Raw genomic sequence first — 11,979 nt, forward strand, 5'->3', positions numbered from 1 at the left:
GTAGCTCAGTGGTATAGAGCACGTGCTTAGCATGCATGAGGTCCTGGGTTCAATCCCCCGTACCTCTGTTAAAACAAACAAACAACAAACAAATCTAATTACACCCCCCCAAAAAAACACTTCTAAAACTGAGTCAATGAGAAATATGTTTATAATTCTATGTTGAGAACATATCACACATTATTAGTGTCCGCAAGAAAACTTAACTTCCAGAACAAGCCCTGACATTGATGAAAAAGTCACACCACACACAGGGCACTGGCAATATTCTCTATTTTTCCTAAAGAAGGAGAAACTGTAAAGTCTTTCCCAAAGAGAAATATGCCATGAAACACCTCAGCCCCCTAAGGCATCCAGCCCTTCCTTGGGCCCGGTGTCTGAGATTGAACCTGTCCCCAGGAGGTAGATTGGGAAACAACCAAGACTGAAAAAAAAAAAAAAAAGGTAATTTCTTCCACTAGCCTTGAACCTTCCTGCAATGAACAGACGAATAGGGCAGGGCTCACAAAAAGCCTTTGGCCAACTGACAAGGATAGACGTCTCCATGAATTTACTTGTCGCCTGTGGGTCTTGAGGTAGGCGATTGTGTTTCTGCTGAAGTAGATAATTACTAGTTACCAGTGATTGCCTGGTAACTAGCTCTTCCCAGAATGTACTCTGTGGTGTTGCCCTTTAGCAGCTTAGCTTGGGAAATGCTGGATTAAAAGGCTGTAACCCCATGAGGCTTCCACCCTGCTGCTCCAGCTCCTAGTTGCTCGTGCCCGAGGACTGGAAGATGCTTGGAGCACCTGCACTGCAGTGGCTGCTGGTGGAATCCACCATGAGAATGAAAAAGACCATAAGACTCATTTTCTGTGTCCCCAGAGCAGGGCTGGGTTCTGAGGGGAGGGGGAGTGAAAAATCTTCTCTTCGATTCTGATAAGCTGTTGCCTGGTGAAAAGTCATTTTTCTTTTTGGGACCTCATCAAGACAAGTGGACACAAGTCCCTGTGTTTCTGGTCCTCACCGAAGGGACCAAAAGTTAATGCCTACCGTCCTCCCATCGTTCTCAGCTCCTCTCACTCTGATTGGTCTGTACGCGCAATCAAACCCTTTACTCTCTTCCAGTTACAAAACAAATGTCCTGTGCATGTCCACAGTTCTGGGTACTGGGAATCAGGAGGGACTGTTTCCAGCATTTATTTTTACTTGCTTAATTAGCAAAAATGCTTACTTATACAAAGTAGATAGTTTCTTCAGGCTTCTCAGAGTTTAAATACGCTAACAGGCAAACTGATTTGGCTCAAATTATTTTTCTGCTTGACGCATCTCTGTGATGCTTCAGCAAACCCTAGTTTACATCAGATGATCGAAACATATGTTGCAGAAATGACTGCAGTAAGTCTTTTCTGCTCAAAACCAAGAAGTAGAAAGCCAGTCAGGACAGCTCGTTAGTAGAAAATATAATTGGGTTCTCCCTCTGGTTTCTGTTTTAGGAAATATTCTTGCTAAAAAAAATATTTTGCTGATTAAATATTAGAAACAGCTAAGAAGTTGTGCTTTCATGAATCTTGAAGGTTAATGGTTAGTAACCTTTAAAAGGCACATATCCATGTTGTACACCAGAAAGTAACAAAACATTGTAAGTCAACTATACTCCAATCAAATAAGTACATAAATAAATAAATATTTTCAAAGGCATGAAAAAACAGCAACCAAATTATCTATAAATATGATGTCTCTGAAGATGGCTGTGAAGGCAGCTGGAGCATGTTTTATAGCGCATTTAAATTATGCCTCCGTTGGCATGTATCACTATCTGACTTATATTTGGCTAAATTGTATCTCTCTGCCTTGCTGCCTTGAGGCACTAGAAGGGCAACACTGTGCCTTCTTTAATTCTGCCTTCTCTGCAGCACCTAACTTAGCACAGATGTAGACGTCCACTAGAAGCTTAATAAATGTTCGTTGAATTAAACTGATCTGGCACCGGGACAGCATGGACAACGTTCCATGTTGTCTCTGTCCAGCTTCTGGAGACGGAGCATATGTTGAGAATGGATGACGTCAACCCAGCTTTGAGACCGTGCATGGCTGCAGGGAACAGACCATGAGCAGATGGGCAAATAGTCAACAAGCCGACAAAAATACAGAGAGCACGGTGTTGTGTGACTTCTAGGGATCTGGAAATGCAAACGAATTTAAAGAGATATAGTTGCCTCATACAGTTGTCACAAGGATTCGAGGGAATGCAGTTAAATGAGCTAGCAAAGAACGTAGCTCCTTTGCTGAAGAAGCGGTAGCCATTATTATTATCATTACTAATAGATTAATAGTAATAAGCCAACTGGCTAATAACAGAATGCTGAGAAATGACTTAGCCTTCAGCAAAGCCAAGAAAATTCTTTCTGAATAATTATTCTGGACTTAATAAGTAGGGTTGTGGCCACCAGCTGGACAGACTAGAGATGATGCTGTCTACTGAGGGACTTCTAATGCTCACCTTGGCTGAGGAAGCCCTACGTGTGCCATGGAATTCAGTTCTGTAGGTTCTGGAAAGCCCTCCCCTTCCCCTCCTCTGCTCGTCTCCCCCTGGTAGTCCTCAGAATTCCCCGGCTCTGCATATCCGAAGCTTCTGCCAAGCCGCCATCACTCCCCGGGGCAGACCACGTCCCCAAGCCTAACCAAAGGTAGCCATGCGCGCTCAGAGGGGCACTTTATGATGCCTCACAAAATGTCTACTAAATAATGAGGGCTCAGTAAATGTTTGCTCAATATATGAATAAACAAATTAATTAAAGCAAAAGGTCCTGAGAAGAAGTTTTAACTTTATTTGGTAGACATCAGAGAATACATTAAAAGAAAAATTTGGATGCAAGAAGCTATATTTAGGAAGATTCTTTGGAAGGACTATATAGAAATCATTTGAAATCAGGACAGGGTTGAGACTGAGAGACTAGCCAATCCTGTTCTATTTTGGGAAGGCGAGACAGGTGTCTTAGACAAAGAAACAGTTAATTCAGGTAAGAGGAAGTATGGTAACTTTAGTAATGGGATGGAAGGGACAAAGGAGAAGGAAATATGTCTAAGCAGATTTCAAGCATGAGTGAGAGGATAATTACACATCAATAAAACTAGAAAATACTGCAGGAAGTTCAGTTTTGTGTAAGACAGTGGGCTCAGTTTCAACCAACAGATCAGGAAGGCGTGGGGGGACATGACGGGGAGATGGAGGCTGGGGGCGTGGGAGAGAAGTAGTAGCCAGAGACGTGGATTTTGGAGCTGAGCACACAGAGATGAGAGCTAATTAAGTAAGATAACCAAGGAAGAAACAATAGTGAGAGAGAAATATGGAGCAAAAATGGAACCTTTCTGTATAACTAAGTTTAGGAAAGATTTGGTGGAGAAGAATCTACTGTAAGAGACTCAGAGAAGCTGTCACATAAGTAGACGTTATCACCAGATACACAAAGTTCCACAAATAAAGAAAGCCAGTTAGCAATGTCCAAAGAAGCTTCTAGATCTGGCAATAGGAAATCTACAGACGACTGCTTAGTGTATAAATTCCATGGAGTGACAAGAACAAAAGCCCGATTGTGAAGGGCAAAGAACAAATGGGATTTTTCACAACTGGGGTCAATAGCCTTTCGAGAAGTTTGCTGGGAATTCGAGGGGTAGGGGGAAACTGGCTCTCCAAGGCATAGAACAAAAGAGGTAGTATTTTGGCTCATTTTAAGAAAAAGAGAGCTTTGGATATGTTTTTAGGCTTTTGCATTACTGGAGGGAAAGAGATTGATTTCCAAGAAAGTATGGAAATAACTGACAGAGCCTTGAAGAGCAGGGAAATTGGATGTCACATGGGTAACAGACAGCACACAGGGGTTTTATTTTGACAACCCATGCAGCTTCCATGCACGTTTCTGGGGAGACACCTTCACATACATACACATACTTGATTTCCAACAATAATTTTTAAAAGAACACTATTATAACTTCTATAAATGCCCATGGGGACATCTGCATCGAATTTCATCTAAAGCCAAGAACATACATGGTTGCTCATGTTTATTCAAACAGATCTGGCTCTTATTAGTTATTTCATCTTTATTGAATGTCTTTAGAGCATATAACATTGTCACTGCCTTAGACGTGGCTTTTATTATGCCTTCAGGAGACAAAATATATGTCAATAAAAAAAAGCCAGTGTGCTTCTCTTCATGTATGGGTGTGGATATCCGTTTTGTAACTAAACACTGAATGTTATTCCATTAAGAATAAAGAAGGAAATGAATACATCCCATCACATAATACTTACTATTGCTGTTCTCTTGTGAAGGATAATGGTTCATTTTTTAACGGAAGCCTTTGGCTTTGATCAAAGAGATAAGTTTATTAAGTATAGGCTGAGTCTTCCCTCTTCTGTGAAATCCAGATTGGATGCTGTTTAGACAACATTATAAGCGCAAAGAAACTCTGGAAGGACACAGAATAAACTAGTGAATGTGGTTACCCTCGGTGAGAGGGGTTGAAGAGCTGGCTTCTCTGGAATAAGAGTGCTCCTCTAACACATCTTTTCAATGCCATTTCATTTTTTGAGCTACGTTATTATACTATCTATTCATGAAGATAATAAAAACTATAAAAGAAAACAATGTCCAGTTATAGTTTCGTTACCTCACTATGCCTTCATCAAAGCACAATATTCTGGGTAAAACAAAGGCTCATCCTTCACAGCAGAAGGTAAAGCGGGATCCCAGATAATGAATGTATTAATTGTTCTTTTTTTAAAGCACAAGGTGGAATTTTACATAAAGTAGTGTGTTCCCAAGTCCTATGTAAAATAGTAATAATAATAATAACAATAACAATAATAATAATAATAATAATAATAATAATAATAATAATAATAATAATAAAAGAAGGAGAAGGAGGAAAAGGAGGAGGAAGAGGAGAAGAAAGAGGAGGAGGAGAAGAAGAAAGAAAAGGACGAGGAAGGGGAAGGGGAAGAAGAATTTTTGAGGGCATTGGAAGCCCATTCCTTCAGGAGTGGAAAAACAGAAGAGAAATGTGTGGCTATATCAATTGTCCCTAGAGACACCAGGATCATTACTGGAAAATTAGATAACAGCAATGTACTTTTCCTTATATGGTTTATTCAAGAGAAGCCTGGTTACGACGACCTTTGAAGAAAGTCTTCACGAAGGAAAGAAATCATGTCGCAAAGCGCAAAAGAGCAAGGCAAGACCCAGGGGCGTTTCCAATCGTAAAGCTGACTTTCTTTGATTCTGATACTTCTTTGAATCTCGTGCAGTCACCTGTCCCCTAACAGGAAGGATCTCACAGCCCTGGACAAGCCCCCACCCCCTCCCCCATCACAGCTTCTTCCTTCTCCTTCTAGTTCATAGACCTGTCACATAAGCTGCCTTCACCGTGGCAGCTCCGGAGAACACGGGGTGGATGAGAGGAAGCACGGATCCCACCAGGAACGGTTTGAGGCAGGTTTACTTTCCCCAGACTCTGGATGGCACCAGAGTCTCTGCGTCTGACATACTCAGGAAGTTAGAGTGAGGGCAGATCACCAGCAATGCTGACTGCTCATAATAGCTGCTTGTGAAACACGAAGCTCCCCAATTCATTAGCAGACTCACCTTTGCAAGGTCTAGTTTCAAAGTCCAGGACTTCATGCCTATTTGACTTAGCAGTATAATATACTATCTCTGACACCTGATTGCTAAAACATTTTTTTTTCAGCCTGAAAGACACTATTAAGTGGTAAGGACTTAAAAGTGGCTTAAAAAAACAAGTGTTTTATCACACTTTTCAAAGTTTAGCTAACAAGAAACAGCTACTTGCATTTCTGCTTGAGATGCCATCAAGTTTCAGTTATTCAGTCATTGATTCAGTCATTTATTTAACAGATATTTGAGTGCCTACTATGAGCCAATCTCTATGCCAGTTGCTGGGGATATGATGGTAAAGGAAAGAGACATGACCCTGCCTCTCAGGGAGAGATGGGCGTTTAGTTAATGACAAGTTTAGATAACGTGCCAAGAGTGGAAGGGACCAGATGCCCTCAGCGTGTTTAACAGGGATGCCAATCTCGTTGGGGATCAGGAAAGACCTCCCTGAGGAAGGTCAATTTAAATGGAGATCTGTAAGATAAATAAGAGTTATTCAGGCCAAGAGCGGAGGAGGGAAGGAGAGTGAGTAATTTAAGTAGTGGGTATTCTGCATGTGCAAAAGTCTGAGACAGAAAGGAGTTTGGAGAATGAAGAACAAAGAGAAAGTCAGTGTTTCTGGAAGCCTGCGACACAAGAGGAAGGTGGTGCTCAGGGCATGGTCAAAGCCAGGCAAGAACTGTGCACCATTTAGACTTTATCCAAAGATCCATGGAAGCCACCAAATAGTCTTAGAAATGTCCCACAGTCAGAAGTCTTTCCTCGAACCTCCGGTCTTGAAAACTCATGGGGAACACAGAGCTGCAGGAAATCAGCTTTGACTTTTCCTCTTTCTTCTCAGAATCTACACCGAAAGCACAATTCAATCTACGACACCGACTAGTCTCAAGATCCCTAAAAATAAGTGTAGTATTACTCAAAATACATTTGTTCACTCTGCGTCTGACTTGCCTTGTGGGCAAAGTGTGGGCAAAGCCTGCTTAACTGCGAGTTTGATTTTCTTCTGAAGTTCACAGCCGTGAGCCCGTGAACTGGCTGCACTTTTGGAAACCCATGCAGTCGGGCCCGGCAAAGGCTTGTGCTAGTTGCCATGAGTGGAAAGTGATGTGGAAGAAGTCAAACGCACACACACACATTTTTTTCTGCCTCTTAAAATTAGAATCAAATTCTGATCCTGTCCAAAGGGGGAACATACATCAGTAAATATGCTATCTGCTCCTTTTTGAAGGTGAGGCGGCACTGAATTAAGGCAAAATTGACCTATGTGTTTGTTTTGATGTTATTGGGTCTCCAGAGGGCACTGGGAGGAGCCCGGAGACGAGCGAATGAGTAGGGTGACTTCTTTTTACTTCTTCTGGACGAAAGAGTGTGTGTTCAATGAGAATATGACTAAAAAACTAAATATCTTGAAAAGATGACATTTTTATCTCTCCGTCTCTGTCCCTTGCCAACTGTGTGTGTGTGTCGGGGGGGGGGGGGGGCTCCTGCATGTGTTAACAACACTATCAAAAAATAGAATTCATCTAGTAACTTGGACAAACCTAATGTTATTCCCATGAAATCCTCTGCTGGGCCAGCCAGTCTATTCCAGACTCCAAACCTCCCCTTAGTGTGAATGTTCTTTCCCTTCTCAGCTTCTCCAGCCAGACAAGTCCTCCCCAGCGTGTAAGGCCTTGTTTAAGGCACATCTCCTCCCTCTGGCTTCCGATCGAGGCCAGAGTCTTGCTTTCCCTTAGCTCAGGAGACGCTGTGTCCCCCCACTCACTCTGCACTGAATGTAAATGCTTTGCACTGTCTCAAAACACTAACGTGAGCATCTTGTTTGCTCAGATGCTAAAGCTAAGAAGGAGAAAGTTCCGACTCCTCTTGGGAATCCCCTTCGAGATGGATGATAGGGGTTCAAAAAAGACCAGTTGCTTAATTGATAAAAATATAAACGTAGTGGGGAGGGTAGAGCTCAGTGGTAGAGTGCGTGCCTAGCATGCACAAGGGCCTGGATTCGATCCGCAGTACCTCCATTAAAACAAAAAAATGTAAATGAGGTGGCTTCACCTTCACCCAGGTCATAGAATAAGACCAGATTACAAGATGAGATATTTCCCTCCAGGTTAAAAAAAAAAAAAAAAAGTACTTCCTTTTAGGTAAAAACATGACAATCAAAAGCAAAAGGTCTCAAAGGCTTTTTGTGACGAACAGATGGGGTAAAGGATGACAGTACTTCACAGCTGTCTCCATTTGCACACCACTTGGCTATAACTGGCCAACGAAGAGCTTCGTATGTTTGAAGTACACAATTTTTAAAGTATCGATACGGATAGATACTGTCAGGGCAGGGCAAATTTCCCCTCTACCCATCTTGAGTTCTAATATATAATAATAAATACAAGGCATTAATAGGAGCAAAAGAAACAAATTTGAGGCTTGTTCACAAGGCCTTATAGAAATAGGACCTTGGAGGTAGCCAAAGCAAACTGCTTTATCCTTTTTAGATGGACAATAAGTTTGTGACGAATTGACAGGACAAAGACCCTTAGGCTTTGGGTGCTTAAATAGTGCAGAATTTAAACAGTTTGCGCTTTAAGCAGTAGAGTAAAGAAGTAACAAGGTTTGTTCGCACAAGCGTCTCAGCACTGAGTCCCTTCTCTCTGGTGATGAGTGTCCCTGTCTCCCGATGCAGGGAGGGCACCTTTCACATGCGAGGTTTATTTCTTGCTTTCAAGGAGACAGAGAAGAGGGTCAAATGTCCCTCTTACATTGTCTCTTCTTTAAGTAGCTTTAATTCAAAATAATAAACATGCCATTGAGGCGTATTCTGGGGTGGCCTGCCCTAGGCCCTATGCACACACTTTCAGAGGATTTAATCTGCTCTTCTTTTTCTAGTTACTCAAGGCAGAAAGTAAAGTAGGGTCACTGATTTGTAACTTCTCTTGTGATGCAGCATTTAATTCTATAAATTTCCTTCTAATTACTGCTGGTATCTGCAGGAAACCATCTCCATAATCAATATAATGAACATATCCACCACCTCCAAATGACTAATAATGTTGAGCACCTTATTACGAGCTCATTTGCCATCGTCTTTGGGGATTGTCTGTTAAAATCATTTGCCCATGTAAAAAAAATGGTTACTTTTTTGTTGTTGAGTTTTCAGAGTTCTGATATAGTCCTGTGTTAGAGACAGGATTTCTGTAGGTCTGTGACCCAACTGAGTTAATCTTTATATATATTGTGATGTAGGAGCTAAAATAATTACTTGCATGAGGATATAAAGTTATTACTTCATCAATTGTTGACAGCTATCCAGTCTGTACTTAATTGTTTCGTACGTTTGTTGAGAATCAGTTGAACATACAGTTATGGCCTCTTCTTGAAACTCTTTTCTGCTCCATTAATCTATTTTACAATATTACACTGTCTTGATTACTGTAGCCTTGTAATAATTCTTGAGTCAGTATAAGTCTTCCAATTTTCTTCTTTTTCAATATTGTTTTGGCTATTCTTTGCTCTTTGTATCTCCTTATGAATTTTAAAATAAGCTTGCCAATGTCTAGAAAAAAAGTACTGCTGGAATTTTTATTGGGATCGCCTTGACTCTACGGATCATTGTGGAGAGAACTGACATCTATGTGATATTGATTCTTCTAATTTATAAACATTGTGTGTATATTAATTTATTTAGGATTTCTCTAATTTCTGTTGTTGTTTTGTAGTTTTTAGTATACAAATCTCACACATTTTTGTCAGATTTATCCTACTTCATGTATTTGATGGTATTATAAATGATCTTGTTTCCGAAATTTCAGTTTCTCTTTCTTCACTGCAAGCATATGGAAATACAGCTGATTTTTGCCTGTTGGTCTTTAATCCCACAGTTTTGCCAACTTTATTTATTAGTTCTCCTTTCTTTTTTATGTAGTCCACAGAAGATTTTTTTGTACACTCTACATAGAAGATCATATTTAATGTGACTATAGACAGTATGACTTCTTTCTTTCCAATCAGAATGTTTTTATTTATTTATCTTGCCTTATTACCTAGTGAGAAGTTCTAGCAAATTGTTGAATAGAAACAGTGAGAACGAATTTCCTTGACATATTCCTAATCTTCGGAGGAAAGCATTCAAGCTTCTACAGTAAGATATGTAGTAGGTTACTCTTGCCCTTTATCAGATTGATATTAGTGTATTTCTAATCTGTAGGGGCTGTAATTTTTTAAATGCCTTTTCTGCATATACTGAGATATTTTCTTTCTAAGTTGGTTAAATGGTGAATTACATTCATTGATTTTCTAATGTTAAACCAATCTTGCATTCGTGGGATAAACCTCACTGGGTCATGGTACATTACAAATCTTGAGTAATGTTGAATTTGATCTGCTTAAATTTGGTTAACAACGTTTGCATTTATATTCCTGAGAGATATTAGTATGCAGTTGTCTTGCTTTGCAATGTGTTTGGTCTTATCAGAGTAATGCTGGCTTCCTAAAGTGAAGTAGGAAACAGTCCCTCCGCTTCAGTTTTCTGAAAGGATTTGTTTAAATTGGTGTCATTTGTTCTTTCAAGTTGGTTAGAATGGACCAACAAGTGAAATTTGTTAAAAACCTTTGTTAAAAATGTTTTCAGTTGCAAGTTCAATTTCTTTAACAGATACAGGACAATTCAGGTTGTCTATTTCTTCTTGAGTAAATACAGGTCATTTGTGTCTTTTGTGGAGTTTGTACATCTCATCGACGTTGTCAGATTTATTGGCGTATCTCTCCTGGTACCGATCACTTATGTAGTCCTCTTTTCTCCCTAATCTTTCTGGCTAGAGGTTCATCGATTATACTGATCTTCCCAAAGAACCAGTTTGTTATTTTATTGATTTACTCTATTTTTCTGCTTTCTTTTCCATTGACTTTTAATCTGATCTATATTGTTTTCTTTCATCTACTTATTTGTGTTTAATGTGCCCTTTTTAAAAGTTTTTTAAGGCAAAACAAGTAAGACTATTGATTGGAAACTTTTCTTTTTCAAGTTTTATTTAATTGATTGGAACTAAAAAGAAAGACCCTTCTCTCCCTCCCTTCTTTTTCCTTAAAGTCTGAAGTTGTGCTCAGGCACCAGAATTCCTAGTGCACCCCTGGAAGCCACTGCGTTTAAGAGTTTGAGGGAAGATATAAATGATTGTGATGGGAGGGGCCAGGTGTTCTTTGACCTAAGAAACAAACAGTAATTAAATAGGACTCTTAGCCTCCCTAACATCCGTGAAGGTAATACATGGTCATTCTACTTTGACCCTTGCACTGCCTGTGTCTTCTGAAAACTGATCAAGTGGCTTATTGTAGACGGAGCACGAAAAATAGTGTTCAAACAGTAAAAATCCAAGTTCAGGAGGGCAGAGGGAGGTTACTTTCAGGCAGAGTCCTTCTCATAATTACTGACTGTGATGGGCATACAGCTGATGGTAAAGCAACATGGGGGTTTGGCATTGGGGAGTTCCCTGCAGAATTATCGAGGTTTTTTTTCCCCCACGTGCAAAAAAATGCAGAGATGGACAAGACCCCCACCCAAACTAATAACTGATCATTGGCTGGAGCAAGACATGCTGTGCAGAGACAATGGTTCTCTACGTTTACTGCATATTAGAATTGACTGGGGAGATTTGGCAAATGCAGAGATCCAGCCACACCCCCTATGAACTCAATCAAAAGCTCTAAGCATGGGACCCAGGCATCTGCATTTTAAAAAACTCCCCTAGGTGATTCCCAAGCACAGCATCTGGGAACCATTGTCCTAAGAGGGACCTCCAAGAATGAAGATACAGAATCAAAAACTCCCCCAAAATCCCTGATGGAATTAAGGGATGGAATGGCCTTCTCCCTCAATCCAGAGAGAACCACAAGTGGCAGGGACAGGACCTTCATCACAGATTACAGCTATAGTTATAATCTTTGACATACGTATGTATGAATTGTCCACAAACACCCCCTCCTCCTCTAGCCGCAGAGGCAGTTAGGAAGGTCAAAGATATTTAGCTTTCTAGGCTGTCGTGAGTCATTCAGACGATCAGTCAACAGCTATGCAGCCCAAGTGCGGAGGGATTAGAGCCTCAGCATGCGAAGTTTTTTGTTTCACTGAAGTCGAGACAGGAGATGCTCCTTGCCCTCTACAGGGAGTTGATTAAGTGATAAACGGTTTGGGATAAAGGGCTCCTGCAGAGAACTTAACTAACACACAAATGCTCTCTTGAAATGTGACAGTCACGGTTATATGAGGTTAGAGAAGGGACCAGAGACGTCATTGAGGGCTTCGTGGAAAAGGTCTCAGCTGGGCTGGCTGACC

This window comes from Camelus dromedarius, chromosome 36 (genome assembly GCF_036321535.1).
Source record: "Camelus dromedarius isolate mCamDro1 chromosome 36, mCamDro1.pat, whole genome shotgun sequence".
In the NCBI taxonomy this organism is placed as follows: Eukaryota; Metazoa; Chordata; class Mammalia; order Artiodactyla; family Camelidae; genus Camelus; species Camelus dromedarius.